The following is a 20,641-nucleotide window of genomic DNA, read 5'->3' on the forward strand; positions in this document are numbered from 1 at the left end:
GAAAGGAAGGGGAAAAAAATAGTTACGAACATAGAGGGAGGGAGGCAAACAACAAGAGATTCTTAAATACAGAGAACAAACAGGGTGGATTTGGGCCTGTGGGGGAGAGGGGAAAATGGGTGATGGGCACTGAGGGGGGCACTTGTTGGGATGAGCACTGGGTGTTGTATGTAAGCCAGTTTGACAATAAATTATATTCATCAAAAAAAAAAGAATCACAGGAGGATACTTATTTCGTCGTCAAAAATAAAATTGTAAAAACAAAACAAAAACAAACAAACAAAAAACACAAAATGATTGAAACTCTCCCATTTATGTTACTCAGTCTGAGTCCAGACATGGGCTTATCATTCTCTGACCAAGAGTATGGCAGAAATGAAACCATGTGACTTTTGCAGGTAGATCATAAAAAATGCAGTTTTACTCTCTCTCTCTCTGTCCCCCCCCACCCCCCCTTCCTCCCTAGACACTTTCCATTGGGACCTAACTACTGTGCTGTGATGAAATGCAAACTGGTCTTGACAGAAAGATCACCTGGAGGGTCCATGTGGAGACGTACTGAAGCTCTCAACCAACAGCCAGCTTCAACCACCAGTCAGGAGAGAGGATGAGTCCTCAGATGATACCAGCCCCAACCTCTGAATGCAGCAGCTAAGCTTCCAGACATCATGGAGCAGAGACAAGTTATCTCTGCTGTGTCCTGTCTGAATTCCTGACACAGAATTTATGAGCATAAAAACTGGTTCCCCACCACCCCCCGCTCCCGCCCACAGCAGTCTGAGGTCATTTGTTACATAGCTATGGTAAATGGGACAAAGGGTACAAAAAAGGAAGTCCGTGTGATTTGTTCATATTTTAAAATGTCATTTACGTTTCTGTGAGAATGATACAGAGTAGAAGCAAAAAGACTTATGAAGGCTCCCTAATGTGTCCCAGCCAGAACCAGTTACTTCATCTTGGACATACTTCTAGCATGTCGCCTGTATTGAATACAATACAATAAATGTATTGTATTCATTGGCAGACATCTCCCTCAAGGAGCTTAGAATTTAGTAGTTTTTCTCTTTAGGAAAGCTAAAGTAATTTTTGTCTGGAAATCCTGAAAGATTTCCTAATGAAATATTAAAATAGTTGCCTTCTTAGTCCTATTGGGCCATACATAAAAGGAACATGGGCTTTATGAATTAGGGAAAATATCAAATTAATGAAAATCAATTTCTTAATCTTCTGGTGATAGTGTGGATTGTTTGAGCGAAGATGTTTTACTCATTGTGCCTATGGGTAATAGTGACAAGAATGCTTATCTCACAGGCAACTAAAGGCTAATGACATAACATTAGCAAGTTATTAAAGACTTTTTAAGTTAATTTATTAATTTTAGTTATTTAAGACTTTTAATAGTGGATACTGGCTTCATAGCCAAAGCCCTTGATGAGACTCCCTCTAGCCTGAGAAAACGTGTGCGTGTGTGGAGGGAGGTAGGGTGAGGGGGATGAGGAATGGATCCCTTTTATGTGTTGTCATCTTCTTAGACCAATTATGTTGCCGCATTTCAGCCATTCACTCTGGAGACAGCTGAGTTTGATTTCTCAACTATTGCCAAGAAATCCATAATTGATTCATTTCTTTTTAAAATGGAGTGCTTATTAGCATTGTGTTAAATAACATTCTACAATTTTACAAATGTTATGTGATTTAACCCTTACAATGAACCTATGATAGGAGTACTGCAATTTCCAATTTACAAATAAAGGATGCTGAGGCACAAAGAGCCTAACTGCCTTGAACGAGATCATATAGCCAGACAGAGCCAGGATATGAGCCCATTTCTCTCTAGCTTCAGAGTCTGAACTCTTAGCTCAGTGCTATATTGTCACTGATCTTCATGGATGCTGCCCAATGGGCAGGTGGCAGTAATTCAATGATGTATGCCCCATTTCCTTTATAAAATCTTCTTTGCCTTGGCTTTATCAGACTACAGATATATCTAGCTCCTCTGAGCTATTATAACACTTACTGTCTGTATCAGTCACTTGACATCTATCATTTATTGTCTTATATAGTGGTGTTCGATTTTGTGTGTACACATGTTGTGGCCTGCTTCAGTTGGGGATCTTTGATTGCAAGCTACAGTAATTAACTTCAGCCAACTTAAGTGATCCCTTTCACTCCCTGCCCCCAATATGGGAAAGAATATTGGGTGATTCACAGAATCAAAGAAAGGAAAACAGAACCACCTGACCTTGGGAGGAATAGAAACCAGAACAACTCTGGGGGTCTTTAGAGAGACACTTATGGATGGTCTCTTTGGTATGACCATTGGAATGACTTAACTCCAAGGGCCTTCATTCCACCCAAGTATCACTGTGCTCAGGATTCAGATCCCTGGTAGAGACAGAGAATCTGGTGGGTTTGACTAGTATAGTCATCTGCCTAATCCTTATAGAGAACAGGGGCTGTGATGGATGGTGACCAGGATCCAGAATGATTCTACTGTGATACAGAATGAGCAATAATTCAATTCATTTCTAGAGTGTTTTGATAAATTATATACCCCCTGATGAAGAGCAATATGAGGCAGAGGGATCTTGAGTAAGCAGTAAAATCACAATTCTTAGGATGATGCCCTAGGGGAAGGGCACATCATGTTAGGCTTCATCAGTAACAAAGTGTTTAGTCTATTATACTCCCATTAATTGTCCCCCATTTTTTTCTATTTACAGAACTGTTGACTGTGATAAATTTTATGGTTTGATTAATCTTACATCAGACTATGCCTCCTGAATAAACAAACATGGAAATGAATTAATATGAGCACAAGTTAGAAGTAGTACATTTATAGCTATAGTTAATTCAAAGTAAGCTTGGTTTATAAAATTCCAAGTAAAGTTTTAATAAGTAAATTTTAATACACACTACTTAAAGATGTTTTTTCAAATTAAATTTTGGGGTCTGCAAACTTTCTTATGAGAGCATATAATGTTTTGGATTAAATGTTATATTATTCCATTACTTAGAAATCCTTTTAGAAAGTTCTCTTTCTCTAAGTGCTATAATATTGACTGGTCACTGCTGAGCTCAAAGGAGTTGCAGAGAATCAATATTGGCTTCGTTATTGTTTGGCAAAGCCTTGGAAGTAACCTAATAAGAGCTGTTGGACCAGAAACAGAATCCAAAGATAAAAGGCTTTTAAAAAAATTATAGCAGATGCAAGATATGTTAAATTCTAATGAAACAATGTAAACTTTCTTCCAAAAGAACCCTCAAACCTTTTTGCACATATCATTATTAAAATCATCCATCAAATGCAAAAAAAAAATCATGATTATGCTTCTCAAGACCCCAAAATGTTAAATCACTTGCCCAAAGTTACCCAGTAAATTAGTGTAAAAGTCTGGGCAAGAATTTTTTCATCCTATATTTAACTTATTGTGCAATGAAAGTTAAATAGAAAATTTTAATGATTAATAGTAACATATATAACCATTAAAGAGATTAAACCCAATCCTCTAAAATTTCAGACAATCGCACCTATTCTTTTTACTGTTTTATATATGTTATTTTTACATATTTTCCATTAATGCACACATATAATTCTATGATCACATTTTTTTTTATTTCTGAGTACAAACCTCCTACATTTCTCCTCATGTTGGACACAAGAAACCAACCTAAAACCTCTCACTTCAGAATGTTCACATGGGCATTTGCATATTAATCCAATAAGATTTTTAGTTCATCCTTCCTTCTCAAACAAAGGCATATCTTCCATTCTCTACTTAGCCCTAAAGTACTAAATGGGTACATGACTATTTATTTATTTATTTATAACAGTAATTTTTAAATATTAAAATCCAAGTTAGTTAACACATAGTGTAATAATGGTTTCAGGAGTAGAATTTAGTGATTCATCACTTACATATGGCATCCTGTACTCTTCCCAACAAGTGCCCTCCTTAATGTCCATCACCCATTTAGCCCATCCCCCCACCCAACACCCCTCCAGCAACCCTCAGTTTCTTCTCTGTATTTAAGAATCTCTGTGGTTTCCCTCCCTCTCTGTTTTTATCTTATTTTTCCTTCCCTTACCCTATGTTCATGTTTTGTTTCTTAAATTCCACATATGAATGTAGTCATATGATATGTCTTTCTCAGACTGACTTATTTTGCTTAGCATAATGCACTCTAGTTTCATCCACATTGTTGCAAATGGCAAGATTTCTTTCTGATTGCCAAGTAATATTCCATTGTGTATGTGTATGTACACATACACATACACATATATGTACCACATCTTCTTTATCTATTCATCAGTTGCTAGACATTTGGGATGCTTCCATAATTTGACCATTGTTGATAGTGCTACTATAAACATTTGGGAGCATGTGCTCCTTTGAATAAGCATTTTTATATCCTCTGGATAAATACCTAGTAGAGAATTTGCTGGGTCATAGGGTAGCTCTATTTTTAATTTTTTGAGGAAACTCCATACTGTCCTCCAGAGTAGCTGCGCGAGTTTACATTCCCACCAACAGTGCAAAAGGGTTCCCCTTTCTCCACATCCTTGCCAACATTTGTTATTCCCTGAGTTGTTAGTATTAGCCATTCTGACAGGTGTGAGGTAGTATCTCAGTGTGGTCTTGATTTGTATTTCCCTGACGATGAGTGATGTTGAGCATCTTTTCATGTGTCTGTTAGCCATCTGGATGTCTTCTTTGGAAAAGGGGCACATGACTTTAAAACTAATGTACTAGTTCATTTGTGCAAAACCAGTAACTTGATACTTCACTTGAGTAGTAAAATCAAGTTTACAAAACCTTTCATGAAATGAAATACTGGTCCTCTAATTTACAATAGAGTGTCTGCTACCACATCTATCCTTCTGATTTAAAAAAAATATTTTTTTAAATATTTATTTATTTTTTAAAGAGAGAGAGAGAGAGAGAAAGCACGAATGGTGGGGAGGAGCTGAGAAAGAGGGAGACAGAGGATCTGAAGTGGGCCCTGCTGAGAGCACAGAGCCCCATGTGTGGCCTGAAATCATGAACTGTGAGATCCTGACCTGAGCCGAAGTCTGAAGTTGGACTGAGCCACCCAGATGCCCCTCCCCTTCTAATTTTAATTGCAAATGAATGGAGCCAGACTACTGATGATTGAGTACGTTTTTCTCTGCATACAGTGTGTCTAGAAAACAAATCACTATTCAGTTATAGATTTCATACTTGGAAAGGCAATGGAAATTCTAAAATATAAATTGTGAATAACAAGGTTACTGTGCCTGGGGAAGTTCTGAGGTAGTATTTAATAATCAAATGCATTACTGAATATCATTCAGAATAGGTACGCTTTTTTTTTAAATTTATTTATTTATTTTTATTTTTTTTTTCTGAAATTTATTGACAAATTGGTTTCCATACAACACCCAGTGCTCATCCCAAAAGATGCCCTCCTCAATACCCATCACCCACCCTCTCCTCCCTCCCACCCCCCATCAACCCTCAGTTTGTTCTCAGTTTTTAACAGTCTCTTATGCTTTGGCTCTCTCCCATTCTAACCTCTTTTTTTTTTTTTTCCCCTTCCCCTCCCCCATGGATTCCTGTTAAGTTTCTCAGGATCCACATAAGAGTGAAACCATATGGTATCTGTCTTTCTCTGTATGGCTTATTTCACTTAGCATCACACTCTCCAGTTCCATCCACGTTGCTACAAAAGGCCATATTTCATTTTTTCTCATTGCCACGTAATATTCCATTGTGTATATAAACCACAATTTCTTTATCCATTCATCAGTTGATGGACATTTAGGCTCTTTCCATAATTTGGCTATTGTTGAGAGTGCTGCTATGAACATTGGGGTACAAGTGGCCCTATGCATCAGTGCTCCTGTATCCCTTGGATAAATTCCTAGCAGTGCTATTGCTGGGTCATAGGGTAGGTCTATTTTTAATTTTCTGAGGAACCTCCACACTGCTTTCCAGAGTGGCTGCACCAATTTGCATTCCCACCAACAGTGCAAGAGGGTTCCCGTTTCTCCACATCCTCTCCAGCATCTACAGTCTCCTGATTTGTTCATTTTGGCCACTCTGACTGGCGTGAGGTGATACCTGAGTGTGGTTTTGATTTGTATTTCCCTGATAAGGAGCGACGCTGAACATCTTTTCATGTGCCTGTTGGCCATCCGGATGTCTTCTTTAGAGAAGTGTCTATTCATGTTTTCTGCCCATTTCTTCACTGGGTTATTTGTTTTTCGGGTGTGGAGTTTGGTGAGCTCTTTATAGATTTTGGATACTAGCCCTTTGTCCGATATGTCATTTGCGAATATCTTTTCCCATTCCGTTGGTTGCCTTTTAGTTTTGTTGGTTGTTTCCTTTGCTGTGCAGAAGCTTTTTATCTTCATAAGGTCCCAGTAATTCACTTTTGCTTTTAATTCCCTTGCCTTTGGGGATGTGTCGAGTAAGAGATTGCTACGGCTGAGGTCAGAGAGGTCTTTTCCTGCTTTCTCCTCTAAGGTTTTGATGGTTTCCTGTCTCACATTGAGGTCCTTTATCCATTTTGAGTTTATTTTTGTGAATGGTGTGAGAAAGTGGTCTAGTTTCAACCTTCTGCATGTTGCTGTCCAGTTCTCCCAGCACCATTTGTTAAAGAGGCTGTCTTTTTTCCATTGGATGTTCTTTCCTGCTTTGTCAAAGATGAGTTGGCCATACGTTTGTGGGTCTAGTTCTGGGGTTTCTATTCTATTCCATTGGTCTATGTGTCTGTTTTGGTGCCAATACCATGCTGTCTTGATGATGACAGCTTTGTAGTAGAGGCTAAAGTCTGGGATTGTGATGCCTCCTGCTTTGGTCTTCTTCTTCAAAATTCCTTTGGCTATTCGGGGCCTTTTGTGGTTCCATATGAATTTTAGGATTGCTTGTTCTAGTTTCGAGAAGAATGCTGGTGCAATTTTGATTGGGATTGCATTGAATGTGTAGATAGCTTTGGGTAGTATTGACATTTTGACAATATTTATTTTTCCAATCCATGAGCAGGGAATGTCTTTCCATTTCTTTAAATCTTCTTCAATTTCCTTCAGAAGCTTTCTATAGTTTTTAGCATACAGATCCTTTACATCTTTGGTTAGATTTATTCCTAGGTATTTTATGCTTCTTGGTGCAATTGTGAATGGGATCAGTTTCTTTATTTGTCTTTCTGTTGCTTCATTGTTAGTGTATAAGAATGCAACTGATTTCTGTACATTGATTTTGTATCCTGCAACTTTGCTGAATTCCTGTATCAGTTCTAGCAGACTTTTGGTGGAGTCTATCGGATTTTCCATGTATAATATCATGTCATCTGCAAAAAGCGAAAGCTTGACTTCATCTTTGCCAATTTTGATGCCTTTGATTTCCTTTTGTTGTCTGATTGCTGATGCTAGAACTTCCAGCACTATGTTAAACAGCAGCGGTGAGAGTGGGCATCCTTGTCGTGTTCCTGATCTCAGGGAAAAAGCTTTCAGTTTTTCCCCGTTGAGGATGATGTTAGCTGTGGGCTTTTCATAAATGGCTTTTATGATCTTTAAGTATGTTCCTTCTATCCCGACTTTCTCAAGGGTTTTTATTAAGAAAGGGTGCTGGATTTTGTCGAAGGCCTTTTCTGCATCGATTGACAGGATCATATGGTTCTTCTCTCTTTTTTTGTTAATGTGATGTATCACGTTGATTGATTTGCGAATGTTGAACCAGCCCTGCATCCCAGGAATGAATCCCACTTGATCATGGTGAATAATTCTTTTTATATGCCGTTGAATTCGATTTGCTAGTATCTTATTGAGAATTTTTGCATCCATATTCATCAGGGATATTGGCCTGTAGTTCTCTTTTTTTACTGGGTCTCTGTCTGGTTTAGGAATCAAAGTAATACTGGCTTCATAGAATGAGTCTGGAAGTTTTCCTTCCCTTTCTATTTCTTGGAATAGCTTGAGAAGGATAGGTATTATCTCTGCTTTAAACGTCTGGTAGAACTCCCCTGGGAAGCCATCTGGTCCTGGACTCTTATTTGTTGGGAGATTTTTGATAACCGATTCAATTTCTTCGCTGGTTATGGGTCTGTTCAAGCTTTCTATTTCCTCCTGATTGAGTTTTGGAAGAGTGTGGGTGTTCAGGAATTTGTCCATTTCTTCCAGGTTGTCCAATTTGTTGGCATATAAGTTTTCATAGTATTCCCTGATAATTGTTTGTATCTCTGAGGGATTGGTTGTAATAATTCCATTTTCATTCATGATTTTATCTATTTGGGTCATCTCCCTTTTCTTTTTGAGAAGCCTGGCTAGAGGTTTGTCAATTTTGTTTATTTTTTCAAAAAACCAACTCTTGGTTTCGTTGATCTGCTCTACAGTTTTTTTAGTTTCTATATTGTTTATTTCTGCTCTGATCTTTATTATTTCTCTTCTTCTGCTGGGCTTAGGCTGCCTTTGCTGTTCTGCTTCTAGTTCCTTTAGGTGTGCTGTTAGATTTTGTATTTGGGATTTTTCTTGTTTCTTGAGATAGGCCTGGATTGCAATGTATTTTCCTCTCAGGACTGCCTTTGCTGCATCCCAAAGCGTTTGGATTGTTGTATTTTCATTTTCGTTTGTTTCCATATATTTTTTAATTTCTTCTCTAATTGCCTGGTTGACCCACTCATTCGTTAGTAGGGTGTTCTTTAACCTCCATGCTTTTGGAGGTTTTCCAGACTTTTTTCTGTGGTTGATTTCAAGCTTCATAGCATTGTGGTCTGAAAGTAAGCATGGTATAATTTCAATTCTTGTAAACTTATGAAGGGCTGTTTTGTGACCCAGTATATGATCTATCTTGGAGAATGTTCCATGTGCACTCGAGAAGAAAGTATATTCTGTTGCTTTGGGATGCAGAGTTCTAAATATATCTGTCAAGTCCATCTGATCCAATGTCTCATTCAGGGCCCTTGTTTCTTTATTGACCGTGTGTCTAGATGATCTATCCATTTCTGTAAGTGGGGTGTTAAAGTCCCCTGCAATTACCACATTCTTATCAATAAGGTTGCTTATGTTTATGAGTAATTGTTTTATATATTTGGGGGCTCCGGTATTTGGTGCATAGACATTGATAATTGTTAGCTCTTCCTGATGGATAGACCCTGTAACTATTATATAATGTCCTTCTTCATCTCTTGTTACAGCCTTTAATTTAAAGTCTAGTTTGTCTGATATAAGTATGGCTACTCCAGCTTTCTTTTGGCTTCCAGTCGCATGATAAATAGTTCTCCATCCCCTCACTCTCAATCTAAAGGTGTCCTCAGGTCTAAAATGAGTCTCTTGTAGACAGCAAATAGATGGGTCTTGTTTTTTTATCCATTCTGATACCCTATGTCTTTTGGTTGGCACATTTAATCCATTTACATTCAGTGTTATTATAGAAAGATACGGGTTTAGAGTCATTGTGATGTCTGTATGTTTTATGCTTATAGTGATGTCTCTGGGACTTTGTCTCACAGGGTCCCCCTTAGGATCTCTTGTAGGGCTGGTTTAGTGGTGACAAATTCCTTCAGTTTTTGTTTGTTTGGGAAGACCTTTATCTCTCCTTCTATTCTAAATGACAGACTTGCTGGATAAAGGATTCTTGGCTGCATATTTTTTCTGTCTAGCACCCTGAAAATCTCGTGCCAATTCTTTCTGGCCTGCCAAGTTTCAAAAGAGAGATCAGTCACGAGTCTTATAGGTCTCCCTTTATATGTGAGGGCACGTTTACCCCTTGCTGCTTTCAGAATTTTCTCTTTATCCTTGTATTTTGCCAGTTTCACTATGATATGTCGTGCAGAAGATCGATTCAAGTTACGTCTGAAGGGAGTTCTCTGTGCCTCTTGGATTTCAATGCCTTTTTCCTTCCCCAGTTCAGGGAAGTTCTCAGCTATGATTTCTTCAAGTACCCCTTCAGCACCTTTCCCTCTCTCTTCCTCCTCTGGGATACCAATTATGCATATATTATTTCTTTTTAGTGTATCACTTAATTCTCTAATTTTCCCCTCATACTCCTGGATTTTTTTATCTCTCTTTTTCTCAGCTTCCTCTTTTTCCATAACTTTATCTTCTAGTTCACCTATTCTCTCCTCTGCCTCTTCAAGCCGAGCTGTGGTGGTTTCCATTTTGTTATGCATTTCGTTTAAAGCGTTTTTCAGCTCCTCGTGACTGTTCCTTAGTCCCTTGATCTCTGTAGCAAGAGATTCTCTGCTGTCCTGTATACTGTTTTCAAGCCCAGCGATTAATTTTATGACTATTATTCTAAATTCACTTTCTGTTATATTATTTAAATCCTTTTTGATCAGCTCATTAGCTGTTGTTATTTCCTGGAGATTCTTCTGAGGGGAGTTCTTCCGCTTGGTCATTTTGGATAGTCCCTGGTGTGGTGAGGACCTGCAGGGCACTTCCCCTGTGCTGTGGTGTATAACTGGAGTTGGTGGGCGGGGCCGCAGTCCGACCTGATGTCTGCCCCCAGCCCACCGCTGGGGCCACAGTCAGACTGGTGTGTGCCTTCTCTTCCCCTCTCCTAGGGGTGGGATTCACTGTGGGGTGGTGTGGCTGGTCTGGGCTACTTGCACCCTGCCAGGCTTGTGATGCTGGGGATCTGGCGTATTAGCTGGGGTGGGTAGGCAAGGTGCTCGGGGGCAGGAGGGGCAGGCTTAGATCGCTTCTCCTTAGGTGATCCACTTCAGGAGGGGCCCTGTGGCAGCGGGAGGGAGTCAGATCCGCTGCCGGAGGTTTGGCTCCGCCGAAGCGCAGAGTTGGGTGTTTGCGCGGAGCGAGCAAGTTCCCTGGCAGGAACCGGTTCCCTTTGGGATTTCGGCTGGGGGATGGGCGGGGGAGATGGCGCTGGCGAGCGCCTTTGTTCCCCACCAAACTGAGCTCTGTTGTCAGGGGGCTCAGCAGCTCTCCCTCCCTTTGTCCTCCAGCCTTCCTGCTTTCTGAGCAGAGCTGTTAACTTATGACCTCCCAGACGCTAAGTCGCGCTTGCTGTCGGAACACAGTCCGCCCGGCCCCTCCGCTCCTGCAAGCCAGACTCGGGGGCTCTGCTTGGCCGGCGAGCCGCCCCTCCGCCCTGGCTCCCTCCCGCCAGTTCGTGGAGCGCGCACCGCCTCGCCGCCCTTCCTACCCTCTTCCGTGGGCCTCTCGTCTGCGTTTGGCTCCGGCGACTCTGTTCTGCTAATCCTCTGGCGGTTTTCTGGGTTGTTTAGGCAGGTGTAGATGGAATCTAAGTGATCAGCAGGACGTGCGGTGAGCCCAGCGTCCTCCTAAGCCGCCATCTTGCCGCTCTTCCCCCCACTTTTTTTTTTTTTTAATGTAATGTAACAAGAGGAAACTTCTGGTACAGAGCAGGCATGTAATAGCAATGGCTATCATTGATTGAGTACAGTGCTGGGTACTGTGCTAAGTACTTTCTGCATATTATTTCATTTAATTCTCACCATAAAATTATAAAGTGGGCATCATTGTTTTTATAGAAGAGGGAACAAAGCTTAGAGAGACACCCGACTAGTAAAAGCTTCTTAGGGCTGGGACTTAAACCTAGGGCTGATTGCAAAGCTCGTGCTCTTAACTGTTATGCATTTTATTTTGATAAATAGATGCATTTATGAATGAAGGAATGAGTAAGGGTTATATTATAGTTAGGAAGAAAAAGGGAATTACCTGCAAGTCATAAAATAGCTGTGGCTTAAATAATAAAGACACTGGGTCATTTCACATAACAAGAAGGTTGGGCAGGTTCGGAGTTAAGTAGACTCTTGCTTTTTGTGCTCTGTCATCTCAGTGCATCTGCCATGCCTTTTCATAACTGCAGCTCTAACAATCTCCTCATATCATGATACACGAAGACAGAAGAAGAGGTAAGGGCAAAAGATCCTGTATATAACCTTATTAAGATCCTGATATAAATCTGATAAACTTCTCATCAAGGTGTAAAATCTTTTCTAGGGCTTCTTAGCAGATTTTCTCTTATATCTCAGCGACAGAAACTGGGTCACATGGATGCATAACCTCTAAACCAAACATAGGCAAAGGACAATAGGATTGTCATGGCTGCCTTGGACCAGGTCAACCCTGGCTGCCCATTATAATCACCCAGGAAATTTGTAAGAAACCTGGGCCCCACCTTCAGAAATTCTTATTTATTTGTCTGAGGTGAGATGCAGATATCAGTTTTAAACATTTCCCCAGGGATTTTAATATGCAGCAGGTTGAGATCCAATGGTTTATTTCAATCTTGATTTGCTTGCCTTTGTTTGGCCATATTCCTAACCTATAAAAAGTAGAGCTCTGTTAGCAAGAAAGAGTAGGAAGACCCCACAACCCACACTGGCTATCTGAGGAATTTACAGAAGTCTAGACTCTACAGAAGATACCGTTCAACTATAGACCCCAAATGGTGTCACTTAGGCCAAGTCAGCAAACCAAGACCTAATAATACCTAACCTAACTGCAGTTTCAACCCTCCAGCAATGTAACCTTTACCCAGTCAGTCAGGAATTTTTTGGTCAGCACTAATCTGACCCATGGGTCCTCTTCAGTTCCCAAAGGGAGATGAGGTAATCCACCTACTAAAACTCTGTTGTTCCCTGAATGAAGGTGACCTCACCTGAAATGATCCTTTTTCTTCTGTTTGTGATCTTCTTGTTCTGCCTTTAAAAATCTTTCCCTTTCTGTAGCCCTTTGGAGCTTCCCCCTACTCTCTAGATAGGATGCTGCCTGATTCATGAATCACTTAATAAAGCCAATTACATCTTCAAGTTTACTTGGTTTAGTTTAGTTTTTCTAACAGATTCTCCGTGCATTCAATTCATTTCAGCAAGCATTTGCTGAATTTGTACTACTATGTTTGCAAGACCCTGTGTGTATAAAGTAAAAACTGAGCAGAGCACAATTTTTCTTTATCCGGTGGGTTAATTTCCTTATAATAGTTCCTTCACTCAGTACCTAGAATGAGTATCAGTCTTCAACATCTAGTTAGCGAGCACTTAAGACAAGGCAGCATATTAGGTGTTGGGCTCAATCAGTGAACAAAGCAGGGAGAGCCTCTGCTCTAATGGCACCTACATTTGAGAATATGGTTGTGCTCTACATAACAAAGGAAATAGTAAAGAACTATGAGTGACTGTTTCCTTCTTCCATCAATTAACAATTCAAGCTTTACCTGTTTACTTTTTAAAGTATTTATTATGTACTTAAATGTGGTAGATGGATACCTGTGAACAAAATGGTCTTGATCCTAATCATAAAGCTTGTGGTCTAAGTAGGGGAGACAATACCAAGAAGTAAAAAGACAAATATATTTCAAATTATAGTAAGTGCCAGGAAGAAAAGAATAGGCTGTTCTAAAAGAATTACAGGGCAATGTAATTTAAGTTAAAGAAGATCAGGAAAGGCTGTTTAAAATTAAATGGAGACAAGAATAAAATGCAGATTAGGGCATATCCCTTCAATTTCTTACTTTCTTCTCCACTATCCTTTCCTTTAGCTAACTAGACAAATATTTAACTTCTAGAATAACCCACCATCTTGCATAACCAAGTTAAATTGAAATGCTGATCTCAGAGAAGCTGCTTTCTTAAGATCGTTTGAGCAATTTGCTCATAGATTGATGGTTGCTTTGTCTTGCTTGCTATATTCTCCATTGCCTCTTAGTACCTGCTTTCCCCATCTTTTTCATACTTTCATACTCCCTCTTTCCATCTACCCCACTGCCTTTTGACTGCTCCCCCATCCTCTTGAAAATAAGAATTAGTCCTAAATGCACTCAGTATCATATGCACTTAGGAATTTAGATGCATGAGTATTATAGCACAGTGCCACCAAATTTAGCAACCTGAGAACTCTTTTAAAACCACAGCATTAATATCAGCTGTCTCCCAAGGAAGAAAAACACAATTAGTCCTGATTTGTTCAGAAGTATACATAATATAACTCTACATTATAAAGCCTGGTATTTCAAACTGTGGCCTAGAGACCAGCAGCATTGATGTTACTTGGGATCTTGCTAGACGTGCAGAATCTTGGACCAGACAAAACCTGTTGAATCACAATCTGTATTTCAGTAAGATCCCCATTTGTTTCATATGTTCATTCAAGCTTGAAAATCTCAGATGCAGAAGATTCCAAAGCAGGTAACTACGAGGATTCATAATCCTAGTTCTTTGACATCTTTCTGTTACATAGTCAAGCTGGTATAGCCATTTTTACTTTCTCAGTACTTTTTAACCTACAGTTATTCTTTAAGTTATCATTTTCAGCATTTTGTTTAGAAGTTCACTGTTCATTTCTGCCTATCCCCTCTAGCAAACAATAGTATAGATCTTTAAGGCCCAGAAAATTATGGTTGATGGGAATCATTCATTGCTTTTTCCTGCTAGTGGAGATATTAGACAGTGTTGGTCCTTAGATGTGATGTATATTCTATCTGGATCATTCCTGTTATCCATAGAGAAAAGCAAAGTCACCACTTTGAGAGGGAATTTAGTGTGTGGAGTAGCAACTCTGTTAATACTTAGCTTGGACCTTGATCAAGTCATGGGATTTCCTTTGGCCGCAGATTGTTACCTATAAATGTTCAGGTTTTAATGTGTACCAATAAAGACATACATACATACAAATTTGACTTAAGGTTTTTCAGTTAAATGTTGAACTGATATAAAATAAGATTTATAAGGTATATGTAAGGGATAAGGAATCATGATAAAATAAAATCCATGTATCCACTGCCCAATTGGAGAACATTATAATTTATGCCCTTAAAATCCTATGTGTACCTGCCAGATACCAACACTTCCCTTCCTTCTTCTTAGTCACCTCTCCAGAATTTTGCCATTGTTGCCTTGCTTTTCCCCAGCTTTACCATATTTGTAACTCTAAACAACATATTGTTTTATTTGGAGGGCTTTGAAATTTTATATTCATAGAATCATATTGCATGCATTCTTGTGATTGACTTTTCTCATCTGATATTATTTTCCTGACACTTGTCTACACTGTTGTGAGCATCTAAAATTCACTCATTTTCACTACTATACAGGTATTCTACTGAATGAGTATACCTTAATTCTACTGTTGATGGACATTTGGGTTTTTGCAGGTTTTTTTCTGTATTACAAACAGTATTGATAGGGTCTTTGCTAAGACTGCTAATGCCTAAGTACATGAGTCTCTTTATGGCAGTGATTCTCAGTACTCACTGAGTACCAGAATCACTGGGGTGTTTTTAAAAGATGTAGGTGCCTGGGCTCCACTTTGGCCCAGTTGAAATGTAATTTCTGAAGGGGAGAGCCCAGGCATCTGTATTTTATAAGCACACCATAGTAGTTAGGGGTAAGATCTACTGCTGTGGAACATGGGCTTAGGAGTGGCTTACTTGAGAGTCCTAAGTTACACTCATCTTTAACTTTACTACATAGTGCCAAGTTGTTTAAGTGATTGTACCCAACTTATGATTCTTTCAGAAACATTTGTTGTTCTGGTGATCTCAATCCTTTTAAATTTAATTTACATTTCCATGACAAATAAAGGCAAATGCTTCATATGCTTACTGGCCATTCCCTTTCCTTCTGTGAAATGCCTTGTACAAGTTTATCTTTTGTCTGTTTTGTCTGTTGCTTTGTCTTTTTTTTTTTTTTAATGGATTTGTGGTTTTTTGTTTTTTGTTTTTTAGTTTTGGCTGTTGTTAAACATGTTGTAGTTATTGTCTCTATTTGTGGTTTGTTGTTTCACTTTCATCAAAAGTTGAATGTAAGTTCCTAAATTTAATGAAGTCAAAATTATTACTTTTTTTCCTTTATGATTTGCCATTTGCTTATTTAACAAAACCTTCATCCTGAGGTAAAACAGATATTCTCTTCTGCTGTCTTCTAAAAATTCTATGTTTTTGCCTACCACATTTAGGAATTAAATCCATGTGAAATTCATTTTGTACATGGTGTGAGGTAAGGGCTAAATTCCTACATTTTCTCTTATGGATAACCTGTCCCAGCACCATTTCCTCCAAATTTATCCTTTCCCCGCTGATTTTCCATGGCACATGTGTGGTAAAGTAAGGGTCCATATTTATGTGGGTCTGTTCCTGGACTCTCAAGTTTTGTTCCACTGGTCAATTTATTTTTGCACCAATAACAATCCTGCTTTAATTATAATTATTGGTATGGAAACTCTACTTCACTCTTCAGGAGCATCTTGGCCATTAGCTTTTCTTTTGCCATAAATTTTATATAAATTTTTCTTTCATTTTATAAACAGCTTGTCAGTTCCCATAGGATAAAACCAAACTGAAAGAATTGTGAGGTTGACTGGAATTGCATTGAATTTTTCATCTCCAAGTATTTTAAGATTTTCCTATCTTTCTGTTACTGATTTTTAGTTTAATTTCACTGTGTTCTGAGAGTGGGCACTATATAATTTCTAGTTTTAAAAATTTATCAAGGTACACTTTATGGTCCGGAAGGTGGTCTATCTCGGTGAATGTTTCATAAGACCTTGAGAAGAATGTGTATTCTGCTACTGCTGAAGCAGTCTAAAGATGTCCATTATGTCTAACTGATTGATGATGTTGTTGAGTTCAGTTATGTCCTTGCTGATTTTCTTCTGCCTGTTGGATCTGTCCATTTCTTGTTTGTTTTTTGTTTTAATTTGAGAGAGAGGAAGAGTGTAAGTGGGGGAGAAGGAAATGGAATCTTAAGCAGGCTCTATGCTGTGTGGAGCCTGGTGTGGGACCTGATCCTATAACCACGAGATCATGACCTAAGCTGAAATCAAGAGTCAGACACTCAACTGACTGAACCACCCATGTGTCCCAATCTGTCCATTTTTTAAGGAGGTGGGTTTATTTTTCTATTTTATTTTTTTAGAGGTGGATTTAGGCCTCCAACTATAGTGGTTGATTCATCTATTTCTCCTTGCAGTTCCATCAGTTTTTGCCTCATGAATTTTAATGGTCCGTTGTTAGCTGTATACATGTTAAGGATTTTTATGTCTTGTTGGAGAATTGACTTGTCATTATATAATTCCCTTCATTATGCCTGATAACTTTCCTTACTCTGCAGTCCGCTGTCCGAAATTAATATATTTACTCCTGCTTTGATTAATGTTAGCATGATATATCTTCATCCACTTACTTTTATTTTTTAAGATTTTGTTTTAAAGTAATCTATACACCCAACGTGGGGCTTGAACTCACAACCCCAAGACCAAGAGTCACATGATCCACCAACTGAGGCAGACAGGCATCCTTTTCATCCACTTACTTTTAATCTATATGTGTCTTTATATTTAAAGTGGGTTTATTACAGCCAACACAGATAGGCATACCTTGGAGATAATTGCAGGTTTTTTTTTGAGGTCACTGCAATAAAACAAATATCACAATAAAATGTGTCAAATGAAATTTTTGGTTTCCCAGTGCATATAAAAGTTATGTTTACACCCCTCCGTAGTTTATTAAGTATGCAATAACATTATGTCTAAAAAAATAATGCATATACCTTAATTAAAGAATACTTTATTACTAAAAAATGCTAACCATTATCTAAGCCAACAGCAAGTTGTAATCACTGATTACAGATCACTGTAAGAAATATTACAATAATGAAAAAGTTTGAGGGGTGCCTGGGTTGCTCAGTTGGTTGAGCAACTGGCTCTTGGTTTCAGCTCAGGTCATGATCTCACGGTTTGTGGGATTGAGCCCTGCGTTGGGCTCTGTGCTAACAGTGCTGAGCCTGTTTGGGATTCTCTCTCTCTCTCTCTCTCTCTCTTTCTCTGTCCCTCACCTGCTAGTGCTCTCAGTCTCTCAAATTAAAATAAAGAAATAAATAAATAAATTTAAAAAAAGAAAATGTTTGAAATACTGCAAGGATTACCAAGATGTGCACAGAAACACGGAGTCAGCAAACGTTGTTGGAACAATGCACAACAAAGCAAGAAGCAATAAAACAAGGTAGGCCTGTAGTTGGATCTTATTTTTTTTTAATTTTTTTTTAACGTTTATTTATTTTTGAAACAGGGAGAGACAGAGCATGAACGGGGGAGGGTCAGAGAGAGAGGGAGACACAGAATCTGAAACAGGCTCCAGGCTCCGAGCTGTCAGCACAGAGCCCGACGCGGGGCTCGAACTCATGGACCATGAAATCATGACCTGAGCCGAAGTCGGACGCTTAACCCACTGAGCCACCCAGGCGCCCCTAAATTTTTTAATGTTTACTTATTTTTGAGAGAGAGAGAAAGAGACAGAGCATGAGTCGGGGAGGGGCAGAGAGAGAGGGAAACACAGAATCCAAAGCAGGCTCCAGGCTTCAAGCTGTCAGCACAGAGCCTGACGTGGGACTCGAACTCACGGACCATGAAATCATGACCTGAGCAGAAGTTGGACGCTCAACTGACTGAGCCACCCAGGCGCCCCTGTTGGGTCTTATTTTTTGATCCACTCTGGCAATCTCTCTTTCAATTAGTGCATTTAAACCATTGACATTTAAAATAATTTTTAATATAGTTGAATAAGTAGTTACAATATTTGTTACTGTTTTCTAATTGTTGCGTTTGTTCATTGTTCCTAGTTTTGTCTTTTTTTTTTCTTTTGTGGTTTTAACTGAGCATTTTAGATGATTCCATTTTCTCTCCTTTCTTAGGATATTAATTACACTTCTTTTTAAACTTTTCCAGGTGTTTAAACTCCATGCCCTCGAGTTTGCAATATATATTTACAACTAATCCAAATCTTTCAAATCACCCTATACCACTTCAGGGATAGGAAGAGTACTTTATAAAAACAAAATAATCCTAATTCCTCTCTTTCTTTGTATCATTGCTATCATTCATTTCACTTATACATAAACATACATAAACACACACACATATACACACACACACACACACATAAATAATTGAAGACGTTGTTGCTATTATTATTTGGAACAAACTCTTAGATCAATTAAGAACAAGAAAAATAAATTTTTTATTTTACATTCACTTATTCCTCCTCTAGTGCTCTCTGTTTATGTAGATCTGAGTTTCTGACCTCTATCATTTTCCTTCTAAAGAAGTTCTTTTAATATTTGTTGCAAGGCAAGTGTACTAGCAACAAATTCCCTCAATTTTTGCTCATTTGAGAAAGTCTTTCTCTCTCCTTCACTATCCTTGAAGGATAATTTCCCAGGATATAGAATTCTAGGTTGGTGGGTTTTTTTCTCTCAATACTTCAAATATTTCACTCCACTCTCTTCTTGCTTACTTGGTTTCTGAGAAGTCAAACGTAATTCTTATCCTTATTCTCCAAGAAGTGAGGTCTTTGTTTTCCTCTTCTTCTTTCAGGATTTTTTTTTTTAATCTTTGATTTTCTATGGCTTGATAATGATATGTGTAGGTGTAGCTTTTTGGGCATTCATCCTGCTCTTGTTTTCTGGAACAGCTTCCTGGATCAGTGGACAAGTTTGGTGTTGGATACTAACTCAGGGAACTTCTCAATCATTATTGTTTCAAATATTTCTTCTCTTCCTTTCTGTGGGAAATAAGTTTAGGAAATCCCTGAGCTTGCACCAATGGGTTAACAAGGTTTAGGATGAAAGCATCCAAGATTAGGTAAAAGAGCCAAAGTGCCCCCAGCATAGTACAAAAGTAGAAAGCTACTTCCATAGGTTGGATGTCTAGAATAGGTAAATAGGTAAACAGGGCTATAGACCCCTGGGAGCAGGGTGAAATTGCCCAGAGTGGAGCTAATTAGCAAAAGAAAGGTGCCTTGTTGACCCTGAGGTAGCATGTTCCATATGTCTTATCCCCTAGGCAAGTTAAGATAAATATGTGAGGCCCCTCGTGCCTGCTGTAAACAGTCATCTGCTCAGTGCAGGGATTTTGTTTTCTTTTGACCCAAACTCCTAACACTGGATATCTTCAAAACTCCCTTTCTCTCACATACGATTTAATGTTCACTGTTTCACTGTCTCTTTCTGCATATCCATCACATTTGTAAGCCTTCTGATCCTAATAAAAACGGAACAACAACCCTTACTCTTGTTTCCTCCTGGATATTAGCCTCTCTCGCATTTAATTCTGCATCCGTTCTCTTCCTGGACAAGAGAGAACTCCAGACTTGAAGTCTGAGACACCTTTCTCTCTTCTTCTGGTATTCCCATTACATGCGCATTATACCTTTTGTAATTGTCACAGTCTTTAGATATTCTAGGTTTTTGTTGTTTTTTCCCCCTTCTAGTCTCTATTCTCTTTATGTTTGGCTTTGGAAGTTTCTACTGAGACATCCTCAAGCTCAGAGATTCCTTAGCTGTGTCCAGTCCACTAATACGCTCATCAAGGGCATTCTTCATTTCTGTTACAGTGTTTTGATCATTAGGATTTCCTGGGGTTTTTTTGGAATTTCCATCTCTGCATATGTTGCCCATCTATTCTGGCATGCTCTCTATCTTACCCATTAGAGCACTTAGCATCTTAATTATAGTTGTTTCAAATTGCTGGTCTGATAATTCCAACAACCCGGTCGTATTTGAGTCTTGCTCTGATGTTTGCTCTATGTCTTCAAACTGTTGTTTTTTGCCTTGAATGTGTCTTGTAATTTTTTCCTTGATAGCCAGATGTGATGTACTGGGTAAAAGGAACTGCTGTAAACAGGCC

Source organism: Prionailurus bengalensis, chromosome B1 (genome assembly GCF_016509475.1).
Source record: "Prionailurus bengalensis isolate Pbe53 chromosome B1, Fcat_Pben_1.1_paternal_pri, whole genome shotgun sequence".
Classification (NCBI taxonomy): Eukaryota; Metazoa; Chordata; class Mammalia; order Carnivora; family Felidae; genus Prionailurus; species Prionailurus bengalensis.